This window comes from Haematobia irritans, chromosome 2 (assembly GCF_050003625.1).
Source record: "Haematobia irritans isolate KBUSLIRL chromosome 2, ASM5000362v1, whole genome shotgun sequence".
NCBI classification, from domain to species: domain Eukaryota; kingdom Metazoa; phylum Arthropoda; class Insecta; order Diptera; family Muscidae; genus Haematobia; species Haematobia irritans.
The window spans coordinates 145,600,996-145,624,926 of NC_134398.1; the positions used below are offsets into that span (position 1 = coordinate 145,600,996).

The 23,931-nt window shown below is 31.4% G+C and overlaps 1 protein-coding gene and 1 long non-coding RNA gene across 2 annotated transcripts in view; one reads left to right on the forward strand and one right to left on the reverse strand.

The window, feature by feature from the left end:
• tim (timeless) overlaps positions 1–23,931 on the forward strand; it is an 80,819-nt gene that overhangs the window by 36,673 nt on the left and 20,215 nt on the right. The gene's annotated exons all lie outside the window — the stretch shown is intronic.
• On the reverse strand, positions 21,775–22,236 carry LOC142226459 (uncharacterized). Its single transcript, XR_012719683.1, has 2 exons — positions 22,053–22,236; positions 21,775–21,990 (listed from the first exon to the last, which is right to left on the reverse strand). It is a non-coding gene; the product is annotated as an uncharacterized LOC142226459 (long non-coding RNA).

Below are 23,931 nucleotides of genomic sequence, written 5' to 3' on the forward strand. Positions count from 1 at the left end.
ATGAAAAAGTAACATTATACTCTTGAAGCATGGTTGGGGTGATCATATTCCTTCTCTGCGTGTGGGGGTCGCTTATATGGGGGCTACAATTATGAACTTGATATGGACCAATTTTTTTGTGATTGGGGATCGATTTATCTGAGGGCTATATATAACTATAGACCGATATGGACCTAGTTAGGCATGGTTGTTAACGGCCATATACTAGCACAATGTACCAAATTTCAACTGACTCGGATGAAATTTGCTCCTCCAAGAGGCTCCAAAACCAAATCTCGGAATCGGTTTATATGGGGGCTATATATGATTATGAACTGATAGGGACTACTATTGGCATGGTTGTTAAATATCATATACTAACACTACGTACCAAATTTCAACAGAATCAGATAAATTTTGCTCTTCCAAGGGGCTCCGGAGGTCAAATCTGGGGATCGGTTTATATGGGGGCCATATATGATTATGAACCGATGTGAACCAATTTTTGCATAGTTGTTTGAGATCATATACTAACACCATGTACCAAATTTCAGCCGGATCGGATGAAATTTGCTTCTCTTAGAGGATTCGCAAGCCAAATCTGGCGGTCCGATTATATGGGGGCTATATATAATTATGAATCGATGGGGACAAATTTTTGCACGATTGTTACAGATCATATGCTAACACTATATACCAAATTTCAGTCGGATCGGATGAAATTTGCTTCTCTTAGAGGCTCCGCAAGCCAAATCGGGGGATCGGTTTATATGGGGGCTATATATAATTATGGACCAATGTGGAAAAATTTTTGCTTAGTTGTTAGAGACCATATACTTACACCATGTACCAGATTTCAGCCGGACCGGATGAAATTTGCTTCCCTTAGAGGCTTCGCAAGCCAAATATGGGGATCGATTTATATGGGGGCTATACGTAAAAGTGGACCGATATGGCCCATTTGCAATACCATCCGACCTACATTAATAACAACTACTTGTGCCAAGTTTCAAGTCTATAGCTTGTTTCGTTCGGAAGTTAGCGTGATTTCAACAGACGGACGAACGGATGGACATGCTTAGATCGACTCAGAATTTCACCACGACCCAGAATATATATACTTTATGGGGTCTTAGAGCAATAGCTCGATGTGTTACAAACGGAATGACAAAGTTAATATACCCCCATCCAATGGCTGAGGGTATAATAATATACCCCCATCCTATGGTGGAGGGTATAAAAAACAGTCATGTAATTAAAAAATATTTTATCTTCAATTACATATTGTTCTACTTCCCCAGAAAAACCAAAAATTGATTAAAGACAGGAAAATCACTTTTCGTTATGTATACCACATACATACCTCATTTTAACGCTGTATCACATTATCAATATCCCCAAAAGGCTTCGTTTATACAATAACCAACTACCATCCATTTGTACGTCTACTTTTCCTTCTATTATGGGAGTTTAATGTCGTTATGACAACTCCACAAATTTGTCTTACATTCTTGTTGACATACATGATATCCAAATATGAGCTATTGTCTCTGGGTTGTATCACGTCCTGGAACCTCCCACGCTGAACACTGGCTACCACCTTCCACACTATCAAACGCCTACATACGACAATGGCAAAAAGAAGTGCACGTTTTTTGTGTTGTTCCATGGACACCAAAAACAATCATCCGTTCCTTAGATATAAGAAAGAAAAAACATTTATTGTACATTACAAGTATCCAAATAAATGTGGTTATCAAAACAAAACCACCTAAGTTAACATTTGTGAAAGTTTTTAGTTTTGTTATTATACCCTCCATCATAGGATGGAGGGTCATTCCGTTTGTAACACATCGAAATATTGCTCTAAGACCCCATAAAGTATATATATTCTGGGTCGTGGTGAAATTCTGAGTCGATCTAAGCATGTCCGTCCGTCCGTCCGTCCGTCCGTCCGTCTGTTGAAATCACGCTAACTTCCGAACGAAACAAGCTATCGACTTGAAACTTGGCACAAGTAGTTGTTATCGATGTAGGTCGCATGGTATTGAAAATGGGCCATATCGGTCCACTTTTACGTATAGCCCCCATATAAAGGGACCCTCAGATTTGGCTTGTGGAGCCTCTAACTGAAGCATATTTCATCCGATCCGGCTGAAATTTGGTATATGGTGTTGGTATACGGTCTCTAACAACCATGCAAAAATTGGTTCATATCGGTTCTTAATTATATATAGCCCCCATATAAACCGATCCCCAGATTTGGCTTGTGGAACCTCTAAGAGAAGCATATTTCATCCAATCCGGCGGAAATTTGGTACATGGTGTTGGTATATGGTCTCTAACAATCATGCAAAAATTGGTCCACATCGGTACATAATTATATATAGCCCCCATATAAACCGATTCCCAGATTTGGCTTGCGGAGCCTCAAAGAGAAGTAAATTTCATCCGATCCGGCTGAAATTTGGTACATGATGTTGGTATATGGTCTCTAACAACCATGCAAAAATTGGTCCACATCGGTCCATATTTATATATAGACCCCATATAAACCGATCTCCAGATTTGGCTTGCGAAGCCTCAAAGAGGAGCAAATTGCATCCGATCCGGCTGAAATTTGGTACATGGTATTGGTATATGGTCCCTAACAACCTTGCAAAAATTGGTCCACATCGGTCCATAATTATATATGGCGCCCATATAAACCGATCCCCAGATTTGAGTTGCGGAGCCTCAAAGAGAAGGAAATTTCATCCGATCCACCTGAAATTTGCTACATGATATTGGTATATGGTCTCTAACAACCATGCAAAAATTGGTCCACATCCGTTCATAATTATATATAGCCCCCATATAAACCGATCCCCAGATTTGGCTTGCGAAGTCTCCAAGAGAAGCAAATTTCATCCAATCCGGTTGTAATTTGGAACATGGTGTTAGTATATGATCTTTAACAACCGTGCCAGAATTGGTCCATATCGGTCCATAATTATATATAGCCCCCATATAAAACATTCTCCAGATTTGACCTCCGGAGCCTCTTGGAGGAGCAAAATTCATCCGATCCGGTTCAAATTAGGCACGTGGTGTTAGTATATGGTCGCTAACAACCATACCAAAATTGGTCCAATCACACAAAAATTGGTCCATATCGGTTCATAATCATGGTTGCCACTAGAGCCAAAAATAATCTACCAAAATTTTATTTCTATAGAAAATTTTGTCAAAATTTTATTTCTAGAGAAAATTTTGTTAGAATTTTATTCGGTTCATAATAAAATTTTCATCATTGTCAAAATTTTATTTCTATAGAAAATTTTATCAAAATTTTATTTCTATAGAAAATTTTGTTCAAATTTTATTCGGTTCATAATCATGGTTGCCACTCGAGCCATATATTTTTTCTATAGAAAATTTTGTCAAAAGTTTATTTCTATAAAAATTTGGTGAACATTTTATTTCTATAGAAAATTTTGTTAAAATTTTATTTCTGTATAAAATTTTGTCAAAATTTTATGTCTAATTTGTCAAACGTATTATATCGATCTTTTTTGATTTAATATGTACCACGTATGGACTTACATACAATTTAGAAGATGGTGTTAGGAGGTTTTAAGATACCTTGCCATCGGCAAGCGTTACCGCAACTTAAGTAATTCGATTGTGGATGGCAGTGTTTAGATGAAGTTTCTACGCAATCCATGATGGAGGGTACATAAGCTTCGGCCTGGCCGAACTTACGGCCGTATATACTTGTTCTATTTGGAATAAATGGAAAAAAATTGTAAGACCCTCGCAAAATAAATTGAACGTTATTGCATACAAATTATTTTTTTTAACCACATCCTGGAATTCACTACCCATTAATTTCACCGCTCTGAACGAAATTTAAACTCTAGGCTATTAAATGTCTCAAAAAAAATCTATAAAAAAATCACTCACTCCAGTAATTGTTTCAAATCAATGGATGAATGTTTTGCAATTTAGGATATTTGAATTAACATTTAACGTGTCGTTAATATATCGGAAAAAATGGAAATTGTATTTTATACAACTTTTAAAAAGACAGCAATCAAAAATCCAAATAATAATAGTAAATTTTCTTCCAATAACTCTTTAAATAATATTTTATCAAAATTTGTGTTTATTGAGTTAATTTTGTGTCCTAAAATAAAATACATTTCGTTGTAGATCACACTCAAAAAAATATTTACGGGATATTTAAGATTACGCTACCTAAATATCTGGATCGGAAATTTGCAAAATATTAAGTACAAAATTCATTAAAATAATGAAATTTTAATTACAATAGATTTTATAACCTTTGCTTCAAAATGTTCTTTTTTTATTAAATTTAGGACACAAATTTTGGAAATTTTGCGTTCCCCCGTTAAAGCCGTATGCTTTCAACTACGGAAAATTTTATTTCGAGTAAAAAAACACATTTTTTAAAGAAATCGTTAATTGAAATATTGAATCTTTAGATTTAAGATAAAAACCCTTCAAATATAGGCTAAAAATTATTTTGAGAATTTAGCATCTTTGGTTTAAAGTTTTTTTTTTGGAATTAAGAATACACTTTGTATACACAAAGAAAATTTCATTAAAAGTCAGCCAGCGAAAAATTTTCATTGATATAACGAAACATTTTCATTAATACATTGAAAATATTCGTTAATAGTACGAAACGTTACGTTGATAGGCAGAAAATTCGTTATGTTAACGAATTTGTTTCATTGGCTGACTTTTAATGACACATTTCGAAACTTATTCTATAAGTGTACTTTGAAGTATCTGTTATAAGTTGAATTTTTAAACTGCCATTTGTTTGCACGTGTATAAATTTATTAATATATTGGGAAAAGAGAATGAAAATTCGATATATGTCATCGGTATCCTAATTTTAATTTTATGGGTCCTAGATTTAAAGTCAAATAGGTCGCTACAAAATGTCTTTATTTTAAAGAAGGCGCTTCTTTGGCTCGGAAACAATACCAAAATCCTTCACAAAAAAAATCACGAAAATGTTTCCAATTAAAATCTTAATTGAGTTTTAAAAATGTTCAATTAAAAATTTAATTAATTCAACAAATTTTTGAGACAAAAATCAATCACAAAATCAATAGTATCAATTAATTTGCAATTGGATCAATTAATTTTTTAATTGACTTTCAATTAATATTTTAATTGATACTATCATTTCTGTGATTGAAGAAATGTATCAATTAATTTCGTGATTGAAGACAAACAATATTTTTGTGTGTGTTAAGGGAAGAGCAAAATCTTTGAATCCAAGTAAACTAGGTTTTGAATGGAATATTTTTCAATGCACATTTCCAAACGATATTCGAATATGGATTTGATCTACTTTCATACCAAGCGATAAATAATTACATATTAGCTTACGTGAAATGCTGAGTCGTTCATCAATCAAAATTTTTGAAAATAAAAGAGTTTACCCTAACTCCTTCAGAAGACCCCATGTATCAAATGGGGGCTATATATAATTATGTACCGATATGTTCCAATTTTTGCATGGTGGCTAAATTCCATATACTAACATTACATACCAAATTTCATCCAAATCAGATGAAATGTCTTCCCTAAACGACTCAAGAAGGCTAAACTATGGATGGTCTTATATAAGAGCTATATCTAAAAGTTGTTCGATATGGCCCTTTTTCGACCTCCATTGGAAGTTAGCGTGAATTAAACGGGTGGACATCGCTTGTTTTACTCATATTTGTATTCTAATTTTAATTTTATACAATCTAGATTTGAAGATGGATTGCTTCCCAAAAAATTGAGTGTACTTATTGGCAGCATAATTTTTTCGCATGAAAAAATTATTTTCCAAACAAATATGGTGTGTCATTGTCGAAATATATTATTTATAACATTTTGTATTCAACCTTAAAGTGAATACAAATCGCTTTTACATACACAAATGTTTGTTAGTCATATCATCACAATATGATCTTAACATACGAATTATAAAAAAAATTTTAACTCTTAGCTCCCGACCTACCCACTAATCACTGAATGTGATGGTGTTCAGACCAAATACGACAAACGCTAAACACCGGTAGCTAAATGCACTAGTAAAAGAATGATATGGAACAAAACAAATAGAAGTTTTAAAAATTTTGGATGACGTTGCTCAATGTTAGCCAACCAAACAAGGCACAATAAAAATAATAGGAATAGTGACAATGAAGAAGTCTAGACGTGAGATGGCCGCTCTGGAAGTACTTTTTTCTTGATATTTGAACTAACTAAATAACTATATAAATTAAGTTAATGTATTAAAAGAAAAACAACTAAATAAATCATGCGGAAATAAGTAAGATATGGGAGGGGATTCAGTTAGCATGAAAATTAAACAAATAAAAAGTTAAATTTAAATTTTGCGTCAATTACGTCAATTTTATTTCAAATAAATAAATTGTATTTAACCGAGAGTTTGTTTTATATTTCCTTAGTATTTAGGATATTTATCTTTGAGTATTACCTTGATCTTTTATTGTTATTTTTGATTAAAGATAAAAAGCTTCAAATATAGGCTAATTCGATTTGAACATGTTTTTCACTTTGAAGAGTCTGTTATAATTTGGGGTTTTAAACTGTAAAATATTAGTTAGAAATTTTGTCAACATTTTATATTTATAGAAAATTTTGTCAACATTTTACTGGTAAAGAAAATTTTGTCAAAATTTTATTTCTATAGAAATTTTTATTTCTTTAGAAAATTTTGTCAACATTTTTTTTTCTATAGAAAATGTTGTCAAAATTTCATTTCTATAGAACATTTTGTTAAAATTTTATTTTTATAGAAAATTTTGTCAACATATTTTTCTATGGAAAATTTTGTCAAAATTTTATTTCGATAGAAAATTTTGTCAAAATTATTTTTATATAGAAAATTTTGTCAAAATTTCATTTCTATAGAAAATTTTATCAAAATTTTATTTCTATGGAAAATTTTATCTAAATTTTATTTCTATTGAAAATTTTGTCATAATTCTGTTACTATAGAACATTTTGTCAAAATTTTATTTCTTTGGAAAATTTTGTCCACATTTTATTTCTATAAAAATTTTTGTCAAAACTTTATTTCTATAGAACATTTTGTTAAAATTTTATTTCTAAAGAAAATTTTGTCAAAATTTTATTTCTATAGAAAATTTTGTCAAAATTTTATTTCTATAGAAAAATTTGTCAAAATAAAAAATTTTGTCAAAATTTTATTTCTATAGAATATTTTGTCAAAATTTTATTTCTCTAGAAAACTTTGTCAACATTTTATTTCTATAGAAAATTTTGTCAAAATTTTATTCTATAGAAAATTTTGTCAACATTTCATTTCTATAGAAAATTTTGTCAAAATTTTATATCTATAGAAAATTTTGATAAAAATTTATGTCTATAGAAAATGTTGTCAAAATTTTATTTCTATAGAAAATTTTGTCAAAATTTTATTTCTATAGAAAACTTTGTCAAAATTTCATTTCTATAGAAAATTTTGTCAAAATTTTATTTCTATGGAAAATTTTATCAAAATTTTATTTCTAACATATGGAAAATTTTGTCACAATTTTATTAATAAAAAAATTTTGTCAAAATTTTATTTCTATAGAAAATTTTGTTTAAATTTTATTTCTATAGAAAATTTTGTTTAAATTTTATTTCTATAGAAAATTTTGTCCAAATTTTATTTCTATAGGAAATTTTGTCAAAATTGTATTTTTATAGAAAATTTTGTAAAAATTTTATTTCTTTAGAAAATTTTGTCAACTTTTTATTTCTTCAGTTGACAAAATTGCACCGTGGTGTAATGGTTAGCATGCCCGCCTTGCATACACAAGGTCGTGGGTTCGATTCCTGCTTCGACTGAACACCAAAATGTTTTTCAGCGGTGGATTATCCCACCTCAGTAATGCTGGTGAATTTTCTGAGGGTTTCAAAGCTTCTCTAAGTGGTTTCACTGCAAAGTGGAACGCCGTTCGGACTCGGCTACAAAAAGGAAGTCCCTTGTCATTGAGCTTAATATGGAATCGGGCAGCACTCAGTGATAAGAAAGAAGTTCACCAATGTGGTATCACAATGGATTGAATGGTCTAAGTGAGCCTGATACATCGGGCTGCCACCTAACCTAACTTAACCTATTTCTTCAAAAAATGTTGTCAAGATTTTATTTTTATAGAAAAGTTTGTCAATATTTTATTTCTTTAGAACATTTTGTTAAAATTTTATTTCTATAGAAAATTTTGTCAAAATTTTATTCCTATAGAAAATTTTGTCAAAATTTTATTTCTATAGAAAATTTTGTCAAAATTATTTTTCTATAGAAAACTTTGTCAAAATTTCATTTCTATAGAAAATGTTGTTAAAATTTTATTTCTATAGAAAATTGTGTTAAACTTTTATTTCTACAGAAAATTTTGTCAAAATTTTATTTCTATAGAAAATTTTGTCAAAATTTTATTTCTATAGAAAGTTTTGTCAAAATTGTATTTCTATGAAAAATTTTATCAAAATTTTATTTGCATGGAAAATTTTGCCATAATTCTGTTACTATAGAAAATGTTGTCAAAAGTTTATTTCTTTGGAAAATTTTGTCAAAATTGTATTTCTATAGAACATTTTGTTTAAATTTTATCTCTATGGAAAATTTTGTCAAAATTTTATTTCTGTAGAAAATTTTGTCAAAGTTTGATTACTATAGAAAATTTTGTCAAAATGTTATTTCTATGGAAAATTTTGTCACAGTTTTATTACTATGGAAAAGAACATTTTATTATATTTATATTTCTATAGCAAATTTTATCAAAATTTTATTTATATGGAAAATTTTGTCATAAATCTTTTACTATAGAAAATTTTGTCAAAATGTTATTTCTTTGGAAACTTTTGTCAAAAGTGTAAGTAGTGTATGAGATCTTCTCATCCCAAAATCGGCAATTTATAAAAATGAAAAAAAAAAATTATTTATTGGCAAACAACCCAAAAGGGTAAAAGATTTCAAGATGGTACCGGTAAACAGCTGAGAAATATGCAAATTACAAAAAATAACTCTTTTATAAATGTGTCCATTCTTTGAGGATTTTGGGTATTTTTTGTACGAATTTTGGGAATGGTGTATTGCAATATTTCTTAAAATAATCTTCCTTACAAAACTCAATAAAAATCATAATGATATAATAATTAGTTCAAAAGTTATAAAGGTTTTTAAGTTCATATCAATAGTCGTATTTTTCTATTTTTTTTTTCAATTAAAGGGTGATACGGTCAAAATTTGGTCAAGGGAAAACGCGTGTAAATCGGTGAAATCGTTTATTTAAAAAATTAAATTAAATTTCTTTTTGAAGTTCAAATAGTATAAAATTCAGGAAAAATATTCAGTTAGGCTTTCGCTTTTCCAAGTCCGAATTGCCGGGCCTCACGCTTGACACCTGCCATCAGATTTTGTACAGCCACCTTGTCCACCTTCTTCGCCGCAGAAAGCCAGTTTGCCTTGAACTGCTGCTCGTCCTTAGCAGTTTTTTTGGTCTTCTTTAGGTTCCGCTTCACAATAGCCCAGTATTTCTCAATTGGGCGGAGCTCTGGCGCGTTGGGAGGGTTTTTGTCCTTGGGAACCACCTGCACGTTGTTGGCGGAGTACCACTCCATGGCCTTTTTACCGTAATGGCAAGATGCCAAATCCGGCCAAAACAGTACGGAACAACCGTGTTTCTTCAGGAAAGGCAGCAGACGTTTATTCAAAAACTCTTTCACGTAAATTTCTTGGTTGACAGTCCCGGAAGCTATGAAAATGCTGCTTTTCAAGCCACAGGTAGAGATGGCTTGCCAAACCAGATATTTCTTTGCGAACTTTGACAGTTTTATGTGCTTGAAAATATCTGCTACCTTTCCCCTTCCTTTTGCCGTATAAAACTCCTGTCCCGGAAGCTGCTTGTAGTCGGCTTTGACGTCGTCCATTACCACGCAGTCAAACTTCGTCAGCATAGTCGTGTACAGCCTCCGGGATCGCGCTTTGGCCGTCGTATTTTTTTTATCATCGCGATTTGGAGTCACTACCTCCTTGTAAGTCGATAGTCCGGCACGTTTTTTGGCTCGATGCACGGTTGTAGACAATACACCCAGCTTATTTGCGGCATCTCGGAGAGAGAGGTTAGGGTTTCGCTTGAAACTACCGGCAACTCTCTTTGTCGTCTCAGCGGCTTCCGGTTTTCGATTTCCCCCCGATCCAGACTTCCTGGCTGTCGACAAACGTTCCCCAAACACTTTAATTACATTTGTAACGGTTGATTTGGCAACTTTTAGCGATTTTGCCAGCTTTGCGTGCGAGTAGCTCGGATTTTCTTGATGCGCGAGCAAAATTTTGATACGCTCTTCTTGCTTGGACGGCATTTTGACAACTGAAGAGTGAATTCCAAAATCAAAATAGGAGCAACATTCTACACACACACCTTCAAAATGAGGGGTGTTCAGGTTTTTTAAATGCAAAATTGAAAGAAATACGTCAAGTTTATATTGACCAAATTTTGACCGTATCACCCTTTATAGCATAAGAAGCAAGTCCTGTTAAATGTCTTTCCAACGCTGTATTATATTGTTAGAAAGCATACACCGACATAACGTAACAAATTTAAACCACATGGGATGATATTTTTATCTTCCAAGAGGCTCCGAATATCAAATCTGGGGTTCGGTTTATCCTCCATATACCTAAAAGAGGTTTGTAACAAAATCAGAACTACATCAATGGAAGCGACTTGTACCAAGTTTCGTTAGCTTATTCGGTTCGAAGGTTAGAATGATTTTAATAGACGGACGAATAGAACTTTAGCACGACTCAGAATATTTATGCGATGCGTTACAAACTGAATGACAAAGTTACACAAAAAAAAAATTCACGAACGTTTTGCCAATTAAAGTCTTAATTGAGTTTTTAAAAATATTCAATTAAAATTTTAATTGATTCAACATTTTTTTAAATTAAACCAAAAATCAATCACACAAATTTATAGTATCAATTAATTTTTTAATTGATTTTCAATTAATTTTTTAATTGATGCTATCATTTCTGTGATTGAAGACATTTCAATTAAAAATTAATTGGATCAATTAATTTCATGATTGAAGACAAACAATATTTTTTTTGTGTGTAGTATCCCTCGAATCCTATAGTGAAAGGTATAATTAATGAGACTCGTTTAAATTTACATCAACAGTTTATAATAAAAGATTTATAGATTTCTTCCAAACAAAATTCCTTAAGCCGAAAATTGCCTACTTTTCTCTTTTAGAAACAAATTTGAATTTATTCCTTCCTTCTGCGTTTTTTTTTTCAAATACTTTTACAAACGTATTAACAATAAATTAAATTATCAAATTAAAACTCGATTTGAAGTAAAAAGTATACCATGGTTTATAAAGATACCCATTTTTAAGTCGAATATTCTAACTAACAAACTTCTTTGGAAAGTTTGCCGACTTTTGGACAAAAAACGAAACTTTATATCAGGGAAGTGTGTCTCCCATGCTAAACAAAACTCGCTTCATATTTAAAGGGCAATATATTTTTTGTTCGCACTACCATATTTTGTACAGTGTACCTGAAATGTAAGATTTAACTTTTGCAAACACATCTCGTATAACTTCACAATTCCATGAATCGAATGTTTATATTTGGTGACATAATCTTGCATGCATAAGCATGACGACTACGTCTGGCATAAAGAACTAAACAAAAAACATGAATAAATTTTTTCGCATTTAGTTAGCCATGACTGAATCCATTTAACAAGCTGAGATATGGATGTCTTCTGTGAACTTAATTTCTATTGAATTTGGTCAAAAAATGGATTATCCAATTTCAGAAAGATGTAAGTTTGAACAAATGCGGTAGTACTCATGAAAATCTGATATATGGTAAACGAAACTGCGCCTTGATGGTAGGTCATTATTCTTAACCATGCGGTACTGCTGGGGGTATAGCAGAAATGCTCTTAGTAAGCAGATGTTCCCCCCTTCTCACCTTCCTATGACTAAGGAATCAAAAACACGACAAGTCACCTTGATACCTAAAGAACCCAGTCATAATTTCAAGTCTTATATTTCCTTGATAACTCATGATTAATTAGTATTAGTCAAATTTTTATTACACATCTTTTTTACCAAAGGTTAGGTGCCTAATAATGCATATGGTTAACAAAAGGTATTCAGAAAAAAAAACGGAAATAAACACAATGGACAACATTTAATTTAATTTATATTCTCGTGGCACGATTCATGGTGATACAAATGGAAGACATAAGCAAACAAAAAGCACTCTTAAGTACAGGAAAAATTAAATAATTTCATGAAGAAAAAAGTGTATTTTATCATTGCTGAAAAAATCCAAACAACTCATGGAGGCTAAATTGGCAATTATATACACTGAAAATGTATTTTGTTTTTCTCAAATGAATATTTTGTGCATTTAATAATTGACCGATTTTATGATTTCTAGTTTAAAATTTTCGCTATTTCCAAACGATTACCTTATATATGCAGCACATGTGACCTTCTCAAAGTTTAATTCAACCATTATAATTTATGGACGCTTATTTGGGTTTGGTATATGTTTCTATGCCATACCACTTCCATATCCATAAACTTTGAAAAGACCACAGATTTCAAAGTTCATTGAGAAAAATTCGCAGGAAAAATATTCTGACGTAGAGTAGATGATGGAGAAGAAAAATTCTATAATCAGTATGGGGTGGCAATAAGAGGTCACGAATTTCACAAAACAATGGCCAATATTTTTTTATGAAGTATCAAAAAATTCATTCATTCATTAGTTATTTATATGTGTAGATTTAAGTCTTCGTATGAATTGGGAAAACATGATATATGTACGAGAAATAAATGTTGACAAAATTTTTTAAGAAATAAAATTTTGACAAAAGTAATTAATTTTGACAAGAAATAAAATTTTGACAAAATTTTATATAGACATACAATTTTGACAAAAATTTCTATAGAAATAAAATTTTCACAAAATTTTCTATAGCAATAAAATTTTATAGAAATAAAATTTTTACAAAAGTAATTAATTTTGACAAGAAATAAAATTTTGACAAAATTTTCTATAGAAATAAAATTTTGACAAAATTTTCCGTAGAAATAAAATTGTGACAAAATTTTCTATAGAAATAAAATTTTGACAAAATATTATATAGAAAATAAAATTTTGACAAAACTTTCTATAGAAATAAAATTTTGACAAAATTTTCTATAGAAAAAAAATTGTGACATAATTTTCTATAGAAATAAAATGTTGACAAAATTTTCTATAGAAATAAAATGTTGACAAAATTTTCTATAGAAATAATATTTTGACAAAATTTTCTATAGAAATAAAATTTTGACAAAATTTTCTATAGAAATAAAATTTTCCATAGAAATAAAATTTTGACAAAATTTTCTATAGAAATAAAATTTTGACAAAATTTTCCATAGAAATAAAATTTTGACAAAATTTTCTATAGAAATAAAATTTTGACAAAATATTCTATAGAAATAAAATGTTGACAAAATTTTCTACAGAAATAAAATTTTGACAAAACTTTCTATAGAAATAAAATTTTGACATAATTTTCTATAGAAATAAAATTTTGACAAAATATTCTATAGAAATAAAATTTTGACAAAATTTTCTATAGAAATAAAATGTTGACAAAATTTTCTATAGAAAAAAAATTTCTCCTATACAGGAAACAGAAATTATGATATAGTCTTTGAAAAATGAATAGAAGTTGATGGAGGACGTATAAATCTAATGGTAAACAAGTATATACAGTAGTAAGTTCGGCCGGGCCACAATGAATCAAATATAATAGTTTCCTTTGAAAATTTCAGGGGGGTTTGATGACAGATATTTTCCCAAACAGATCAGTTCAACCAGTACGCTTCCCACGGATAAATGTAAAGATTTTACCTATGAATACTAGATCAGATTCTAAATTTATAAGAACCAGTTTTTGTTTGAGTTTTAGAAGAATCATAAAGATCTCTTATAAGTGTGCAAGAAAATGATGAAATAACGCCTTGATTTGAAACTAAAATCTGTAGATTTTCACCACAATTATTTAAATCATTACGAGGAGTAAAATCTGGAAATTTTGCATTCAATTTCAAGCAATTTTCATGATCAGTGCGGCTACATGTCTATATGGGGGCTATATCGAAACATGGTCCGATAATCTCCATTTCGGCACATCTCTTTATTTTCCTAGATTACCTCCACATTTCCAATTTCAGGCAAATTGGGTAAAAACTACGGATTCTAGAAGCCCAAGACGTAAAATCGGGAGATCCGTTTATATGGGGGCTATATAAAACATGGCACATCTCTCTATTTTCCTAGAATACCTGTAGATTTCCAATTTCAGGCAAATTGGATAAAAACTACGGATTCTAGAATCCCAAGAATTAAAATCGGGAGATCGGTCTATATCAAACCATGGACCGATAGTCCCCATATAACCGATATAATCGCATTTTACCAATGCCATATTTTTTCGCTTGAAATGTTTTCTTGATTTTAATGACAAAAATGTATGGAAGTAATCTATAATTAAACAAAATTTTCCCGATACAATACAGTTTTGCAATATTTACTGTTCAGATTCGCCAGATACCAGAGTATATTTTTAGTCCTTAATTATACCCTAAACCACATAGTGGTCAGGGTATAATAAGTTTGATCGGCCAAAAAATGTGCCTACCAGAAATATTGATTTTAGACCCCATAAAATATATACCGATCGACTCAGAATCACCTCCCGAGTCGATCTAGCGCTTGGTGTCCGTCCGTCCGTCCGTCTGTCCATGTATTTGTTGTTCACAGGATTCCGGTAGCAATTATTAACCGATTTGAATGAAATTTGGAACAGGGTGTTTTTTGGGCACAAGGTCGAACGCTATTGAATTTGGAAGAAATCGGATCAAATTTAGATATAGCTCCCATATATATGTATCGCCCGATTTCGACAAATGGAGTCACGTTGCGTTTTTTTTACAAACCGATCGTCATCAAATTTTGCACATAGTAAACTTTTTCATCACCCTTTAAATCTGCAAAATTTCATCGAAATCGGTTCAGATTTAGATATAGCTCCCATATATATGTATCGCCCGATTTGGTCAAATTTGGCCGTAAAACCCTTATTTATGAACCGATCGTACTCAAAGTTGGCTAAATGTAATCTTCTATAGCGCTAACTGTATGTGCAAAATTTCATTGAAATCGGTTCAAATTTAGATATAGCTCCTATATATATGTATCGCCCGATTTTGAAAAATTTGCCCCTAAAAACCTTATTTTTGACACATAGGGGCCTCATTTATTAACTGATCGTACTCAAATTTTACATAAAGTGACCTTCTGTGGTATCAATCATACCAGCAAAATATTATACAAATTGGTTCAGATTTAGATGTAGGTACAATATATATGCATCGCTCGATTTTGTCATATTTGGCCATAACACTCTTATTTATTAACCTATGTTATTCAAATTTAAAATTTTGATGTACTAGCTGATCGTAGTTAGACTTGCATGTAGCTCTTACATAAATCTATTGCCCTATTTGCAGAAATTTGGATTTATTACCCACAACTAATTGACCGATTTCCTCTTTTTTATTTAATAATGGACTCAATATTAGTGGCATACTAACTCTTTTGGTGCAAAATAAACTATAGCTCCTAATATTAGAAATTTCTGCTCAGATTGTGACAAGACACCCATAAACATGTACCCCCCTTTATGTTCCCCAAAACCTATACCAATGATACCCTACAAATGCTTATGTTTACTAATTCAGTAGGGGTGGTTTAGGGTATGATATAGTCGGCCCCGCCCGACTTTCTACTTTACTCACTGGTTTTCTCTCTAAAATTTGTCAAATGGAAAAGTCCATTAGATTGTCATCACATATTTATTTTATTGCCAGGATCGAATGGCATTCACAAATCTAGCACTTGAGATGGGAAATCATATTGGTAAAGTAAACACGCCAAATTAGCTTGTTTATAAATTGCTCAGTTAGGACAGTTTTGTTGTCAGAGAATATGTCCACCACGTTCGTGAAACAACAAAAAAATTGACAAAATTTTCTATAAAAGATTTTCTACAGAATAAAAAATTGACAAAGTTTTCTAGGAAATAAAATTTGGCAATATTTTCTATAGAAATACAATTTTGACAAAATTTTCTATAGAAATAAAATTTTCACAAAATTTTGTATAGAAATAAAACTTTAAAAAACGTTTCTATAGAAATAAAATTGACAAAAAACTTTGACAAAATATTCTATAGAAATAAAATTTTGACAAAATATTCTATAGAAATAAAATTTTGACAAAATTTTCTACAGAAATAAAATTTTGACAAAACTTTCTATAGAAATAAAATTTTGACAAAATTTTCTATAGAAATAAAATTTTGACAAAATATTCTATAGAAATAAAATTTTGACAAAATATTCTATGGAAATAAAATTTTGACAAAACTTTCTATAGAAATAAAATTTTGACAAAATTTTCTATAGAAATAACATTTTGACAAAATTTGCTATAGAAATAAAATTTTTGCAAAATTTTCTATTAAAAAAATACGAGTTTGACAAAATTTGCTATAGAAATAAAATTTTGACAAGATTTTCTATAGAAATTAAATGTTGACAAAATTTTCTATAGAATCAGGCTAACATGAAATATAATAAGAAATAAAATTTTGACAACATTTTCTATAGAAATAAAAATTTTCAAAATAAAAAAATGATAAATGTTTGGTAAACTTTTCTCCAAATTTTTGTAGATTATAAGAATAATCCTTCTAATCGTCCGCATCGGTCGATTATTATATATTGCTCGGGCAGCCCTATATTTCAGGCTAACTTAGACTATGCATTCCATTGTGAGACCACAATGGTAAACTTCTCTCTTATTACTGAGTGATTCCCGATTCTATATTTAGTTCAATGACAAGGGACTTCCTTTTTATAGCCGAGTCCGAAAGGCGCTCCACATTGCGGTGAAACCACAAGAGAAGCTTTGAAACGTTTAGATATGTCACCAGAATTACTGAGAAGAGATAATCCACCGCTGAAAAACTTTTTGGTGTTCGGTCGAAACTGGGCGTGAAGCTACAACGGTGGCTCCTTGAACCTCTTCCAAGAGCAAACTTCATCCGATCCGGTTGAAACTGGCTAAGTAATATTAGTATATACCCTCTATCAACCATGTAAAAATAATTATATATACCATAGTCTCCATATAAACCGATCATCGATACCCACCTCCATGTTTTGATATACACTAAAAAAACAAAACGTTCCTAGAAATAATGAACTACGGTATGGTTAAAATGGCAATGCTTTTTTCATTGCCTTTTTTTGTTGGTTTCTTTCAAATTTTGAATAAATTAACATTTGTTACTTAGCAACTATGAGACTTTTTTCTTCAGCACTTATTTCAATAAAAAAAATTGTAATTTCCCTATCCCATTGTGCAAATGCAATGAAGTGCATTGAGCATCATTCATAGCCACTTATGGCATTAAATTATTGCTATCAATCTATCACTCTAAGACCAAGCAACATTGTCTGCAATGATGATGGTGATGATGATGGCTAATAAATTTCATGGCTTGTCTAAAATATCCAACGATGTAATTCATGTGTTTCTCGCAGTAAATTATCAATCCAATGAAATAAAAAAAATTATCTACACGCAGAGAAGGAATATGATCACCTCAAACATGTTTCAAGAGCAAAATGTTATTTTTGTATGGTGACCATGTAACATGTTTGTCACTAAAATGCTATTTTCTCGTCAAATATAACCTGCTTGCCGAAACCAGATACATGATTTCAGAAAAAATAACATGGTTGCGAAAACCATGTTACATGGTCACCACCCAAAAATAACATTTTGCTCTTAAAACATGTTTGAGGTGATCATATTCCTTCTCTGGGTGTAATTATGTGTTAACAGAGTTATTATTAAAGACAATTACAGCCTATGAATAGAGTTTCTTAGTTAATGTTATGGCATATTAATGGTAGCATTTATGACATTCATTCAAAAAAGTAAAGTTCTATTTCAAAGCAAAAAATTTTAAATTTTTACAGAATTTTGCGTTCAAAATAAACATATCAGTTGTGGTTAGAGACACATTCATACATTTTAAGACATGAAGCCAGAAAAGAAAAGTATCTAATATAAACGAAAAAAATAATAAATTGCAAAAATAAAAATTTTGTAACAAATTTATGGTGATAAAAGTTTGAACGTTTAGAAGAAATTAGAAGAAGAAAAAACTGTAATAAAAGAGCAAAGTTTCTGTGTATTTGATATTCTCGTAAAAAAATAAATTTTAGGACACGAAATGTGTAAAATAAATAAAATATTTTTCCAAAAGTCAATAACCATTCTCTTGTTGAGAATGTCATCTTACAAGCAAAGAAAAAAAAAACGTTTGGAAAACGTGTACCGAAAATGTTTTTCTTTTGTTAGAGTTTTTGAGTTTTTTCGTAAACTTTCAATGTTATCACAAAAAAAAAATACGTTTGGTACAAAATTTTAATTTTTTCAATAAAAAAAATATTTTTGAATCAACAACACAGTCCATGTCGTTTATGCCAAGCCTTGTTCTTTTGTGACTTTATGTCTTTAATAAGACACATTTTACAATTTCATAGTAACAATTTAATATAGTAGTATTTAATATTGAACACCTTTTCGGAATCTTCCGAACATATCTGGAATAATGTAAAAAAAAAACTTTTGGCTTTTCGGTCTAAGCAGGGATCTAACCCAGGACCCTTGGTATGCAAGGCGGATGTACCAATCACTGCTCCACCGTGGTGCAATGATTAGCATGCCCGCCTTGCATACACAAGATCGTGGGTTCGATTCCTACTTCGACCGAACACCAAAAAGTTTTCCAGCGGTGGATTATCTCACCTCAGTAATGCTGGTGACATTTCTGAGTGTTTCAAATCTTCTCTAAGTGGTTTCACTGCAATGTGGAACGCCGTTCGGACTCGGCTATAAAAAGACAACATAGAATCGGGCAGCTCTCAGTGATAGGAGAGAAGTTCACCACTGTGGTATCACACTGTACTGAATTGTCTAACCTAACCTAACCACTGCTCCACGGTGCCCAACTAAATGTACGTTTCTGTTAAATAAAATTTTTTTAATCGGCTCGTGGGCGCCGCAAACTATGCTATATAAATATAAGTTATAACGATAATTGTCTATTGAAGACAATAACTGCTACGTAGCCCAGTGGATAGTGTGTTGGCTTACAAATTGCATGGTCCGCGGTTCGATTCTTCGTCCAGGCGAAATGTAACATTTAAAAAAATTATAAAATCGAATAATTTCTTCTACATTGTTTTTATTATAGAAAAAGATGCTAAGAACTAAAAAACCTCGTGGAAGTGAGAAAGATGTGAGGGTAAAAGCAATTAGCCAGAAAAGATTGTTTTTTTTTTTTTTTGTTAAGTTAGTCTTTATGAAATTGTTTTTACATCCAGGAAAAGAATAAACGTTTATCACAAAAATTATATAATTTTCTTCCAAATAAGCTTCCTTATAGCGAAAAACAAATGGGAAACGATCTTTGTTTGTCTAAAAATTTCGCTTGGGAGGAAAGAATTTTTTTTTTCGTGTAGAATGAACGGTAATTTTTGTTAGTGAAATTTCTCTCATTAGGCTGAATCAGAATGAATTGCATTGGAAATAGAAATTTTAATACAATTTTTCCAAAAAATACAACCAAATTTTATCGCTGCTCAACCATAGCTCTTGTTTTCCCACCTAAAATGAAACAGAAAGTCGATGACATTTTAGCTTTGTGTTTTTGTCAACCTCAAAAGCACAGCCTTTGTTTTTAGGTAATGACTTAACATAAAATTAATCAAATGCGATAATTAATCTTTTATAAATTAGGTTTTGGTGTTTAGATCAATCTACCATGTGGTGGGGTAGAAATTCCAGTTCCGTATAATAAATAGTCTTAAATGAAATCGCATCATTTTAGTGCACCTGTACATTATCTTAATGTTGTTTTTCGTTAGGTTTCTTTTTAAAATTCAATGTTTTGAGATTTATTTTTATTCACACCCTACAGCAGTACTTGGTAAGGGTGTAATGTACTTGAATTATGAACCTAACAGACTCATATAATCCAAATTGACTCCAGATAAGAGTCCTCTGACCGACTTTTTGGAAAGATTATGTAAGTCTTCCGATTGTTTTAAAATTATCGAAAAAAAGTCCTCTCGACAAATACTTAGCAAAAACAGAGGTTCCAAAAAAGTAGTTTGGATCCCCAACTTGTGATCCGGAAATAGTGCAAACTTGGGTTATCTCCAAGGAATTTTGGGCTTGCCATAAGATGGAAGTACTTCGTTTTCGGATCCTTTGCATTGCTTTAGAAGTTGTGCCTTGGAAGTTCATTTGTTATACCCTGCGCCACACTGTGGAACAGGGTATTATAAGTTAGTGCATATGTTTGTAACACCCAGAAGGAGACGAGATAGACTCATGGTGTCTTTGGCAATAATGCTCAGGGTGGGTCCCTGAGTCGATCTAGCCATGTCCGTCTGTCTGTGAACACATTTTTGTGATCAAAGTCTAGGTCGCAGTTTAAGTCCAATCGCCTTCAAATTTGACACGAGTTCCTGTTTTGAGTCAGAATAGAACCCTATTGATTTTGGAAGAAATCGGTTCCAATTTAGATATAGCTCCCATATATATTTCGCCCGATATGGGCTTCTATGGCCCCAGAAGAAGAACAATTAGTACTATAGTCAAGTGTGCCAAATTTTATTGAAATCGGTTCAGATTTAGATATAGCTCCCATATATATCTTTCGCCCGATGTGGACTAATACAGTCCCAGAAGCCAGAGTTTTACCCCAATTCGTTTGAAATTTTGCACTAGGAGTACAATTAGTAGTGTAGTCAAGTGTCCCAAATTTTATTGCAATCGGTTCAGATTTAGATATAGCTCCCATATATATCGTTCGCCCGATTTACACTCATATGACCACAGTGGCCAATCTTTTACTCCGATTTAATTGAAATTTTGGACAGAAAGTAGAATTAGCATTGTAGCTATGCGTGCCAAATTTGGATGAAATCGGTTCAGATTTAGATATAGCTCCCATATATAGCTTTCGCCAGATTTACACTCATATGACCACAGAGGCCAATGGTTTGCTCCGATTTAGTTGAAATTTTGCACAGGGAGTAGAATTAGCATTGTAGCTATGCGTGCCAAATTTGGTTGAAATCGGTTCAGATTTAAATATAGCTCCCATATATATCGTTCGCCCGATTTACACTCAAATGACCACAGTGGCCAATCTTTTACTCCGATTTAGTTGAAATTTTGCACAGGGAGTAGAATTAGCATTGTAGCTATGCGAGCCAAATTTGGTTGAAATCGGTTCAGATTTAGATATAGCTCCCATACACAGAGAATACAGATTGGTTGTGACAATCGAATTTATTGCCAACCTCCTTTTGGCAGTTGTAGCAACTACCAGTTGGCAGTTGTGACACCCAACAAATTCGGTCGACTCAATCGAATGATGGGAAACCCAACTAATACTATACATGGATATGGTTGTGTCAGACGATGAAATTGGTCGTTGCTCCCTTCTTCATTTAGTTGTATCTCCCAACTTTAAAGCACCATGACCGAATTGAATAACAAAATCCCACAAAATACTGAATTTTATTTATATTTTTTAGATGATAGGAAGGTACATATACTTAAATAAAATATATTAATACATTATAAAAAATGTTCACCCTTAAAAGTATACCCTCCAGCATGAATAGGTTGGGGAATCGACAGATAATGGAGCTAAATCTTTGGTACTCTTCGCATATTAGTATTTATAGATGGTGTCCGAACTGTCTATAGCATGTCTAAAACACACAATAAATTAAGTAAAGAAATTAGTGTGGAGTTTTAAAAACGACATACGAACCTATCCCCGATGGTCACTTTCTTGGGGTTTCATATATAGAGATGGATTTTTTCAGAGCCGCCAATGAAATTATTCCATATTGAAGATGCGCACCGTAGCATTGAGTATCCTGAAGCTATTTGTTTTTGCCAATATTGCTGTGTATTATTTTCGTTTCACAGCGAATATAGTGTATTAAGGCCAGTTTCGCACGGCGAAAACACACTATACTTCAAATTTGATGGTAATAATTTTTATTGACATTTCAAAAATATATTCAAAGGAATTCGGCTGTGAGTACCAAACGAAAGTGCTGACTACTAAATGACAGTTACAAAGGTTTTATAAGGTTGGTTGTGCCTATCGAATTCTATCAAATTTTTTCAAAAGAGAGGCATTTAGTTTAGACAACTAATTGTCTTGTATTACAAACAACAAATGGTAGAAGGAACGAAATAACGATTGTAAATAAAGTAAAATTAATGACACAACTGTGATGTGATTGTAAATGTAGAATTTTCGTTACAATAATCGATTTTCAATCTATCTGTTTTCTGTGTGTATATATGTTTTTCTGATTTCGACAAAAATGGTCAAAATACCAATATTTTCCTTGTAAAATCGCCACTGCTTAGTCGAAAAGTTGTAAAAATGACTCTAATTTTCCTAAACTTCTAATACATATATGTCGAGCGATAAATCATAAATAAACTTTTGGAAAGTTTCCTTAAAATTGCTTCAGTACTTCAAGTACTTCGTTTTCGGATCCTTTGCATTGCTTTAGAGGTTGTGCCTTGGAAGTTTCACTCGCCTCTAAACATTTCTAATTATTTTTTTTACCAAAACATCTCTGAATTCCACTGAGTTTGTATTTATTTGATATGTTAACCCTTTCCGACCGTGTACGCACAATTGTGCGGGTAAGTTTAAGTCTCTATAATTTCTTTAATATATGACGTACTGCGATAAGAACGGCAAAAAAATAATGGTGTATGCTCTCTCTTTGTCTAAGAATGTGAAGAACTGTTATAAATATTTGCTTTTCATATTAATTTTGTGGTTTCAGCAGTGTACTTTGCGCATTTGTAAAAATGAGTGGAAGATGTAAGTTTGCAAATATATTAAAATTATTTAAATTGTGGAATATTTCATCAAACAAGTGTTTTCAATAAGAAAACATTTTAAATATTGTATGCAAACAGTAACTTCGTGATTATTTTGTGTTTTTTAATATTTTTACGTCCGGACTTTTACCGGAATTTACCGGACTGCAACAATTGTACGTATCCTGAAAAAACAGGATACAGGATCAAACTGAACAAACTTAATAATTTAAAATGTTCTATGTACACATAAATAACAGAATTGAAAAATTTAGGAAAATCTATCACGTGGATCGGCTATAGGTCGGAAAGGGTTATACAAAAAAAAAAAAAAACAATATTTATTCACAAGTTTATAATTTTAAATTGTTACTAATGATAATGTCAAGACATGGTATTTTTTGTCGATTTTATTTGCAAACAGAAGAAAAAACCACAACATTCAATGCAAACCTCATGATAGTCAATGGGGCGACAACAAAACATTCAGACTTTATCTAAACTTGGATTTAAAGGTGTAGAATATAGTTTCCAAATCTAATCGTTTTGGTTCACAAGGAAATGTATTAACTAAATGTTGCTTAGGAGTAGCTACAGGTAATTTACTTTGACGCTTGGATGCTTTCAAAGGTCATTGTGATAATAAAAACGCTTTTGTTTTTGTGGTTAAGCAAAATTGCATTTGGTTTGTGCCAACACATTCATCTTCTCAAGCAAGAAATTTGAAAAAAAAAGTTTCCCTATATATTTCAATGTTTAAGCGTGTTTCATTTATAAAAAAGCATATGCTAATAAAA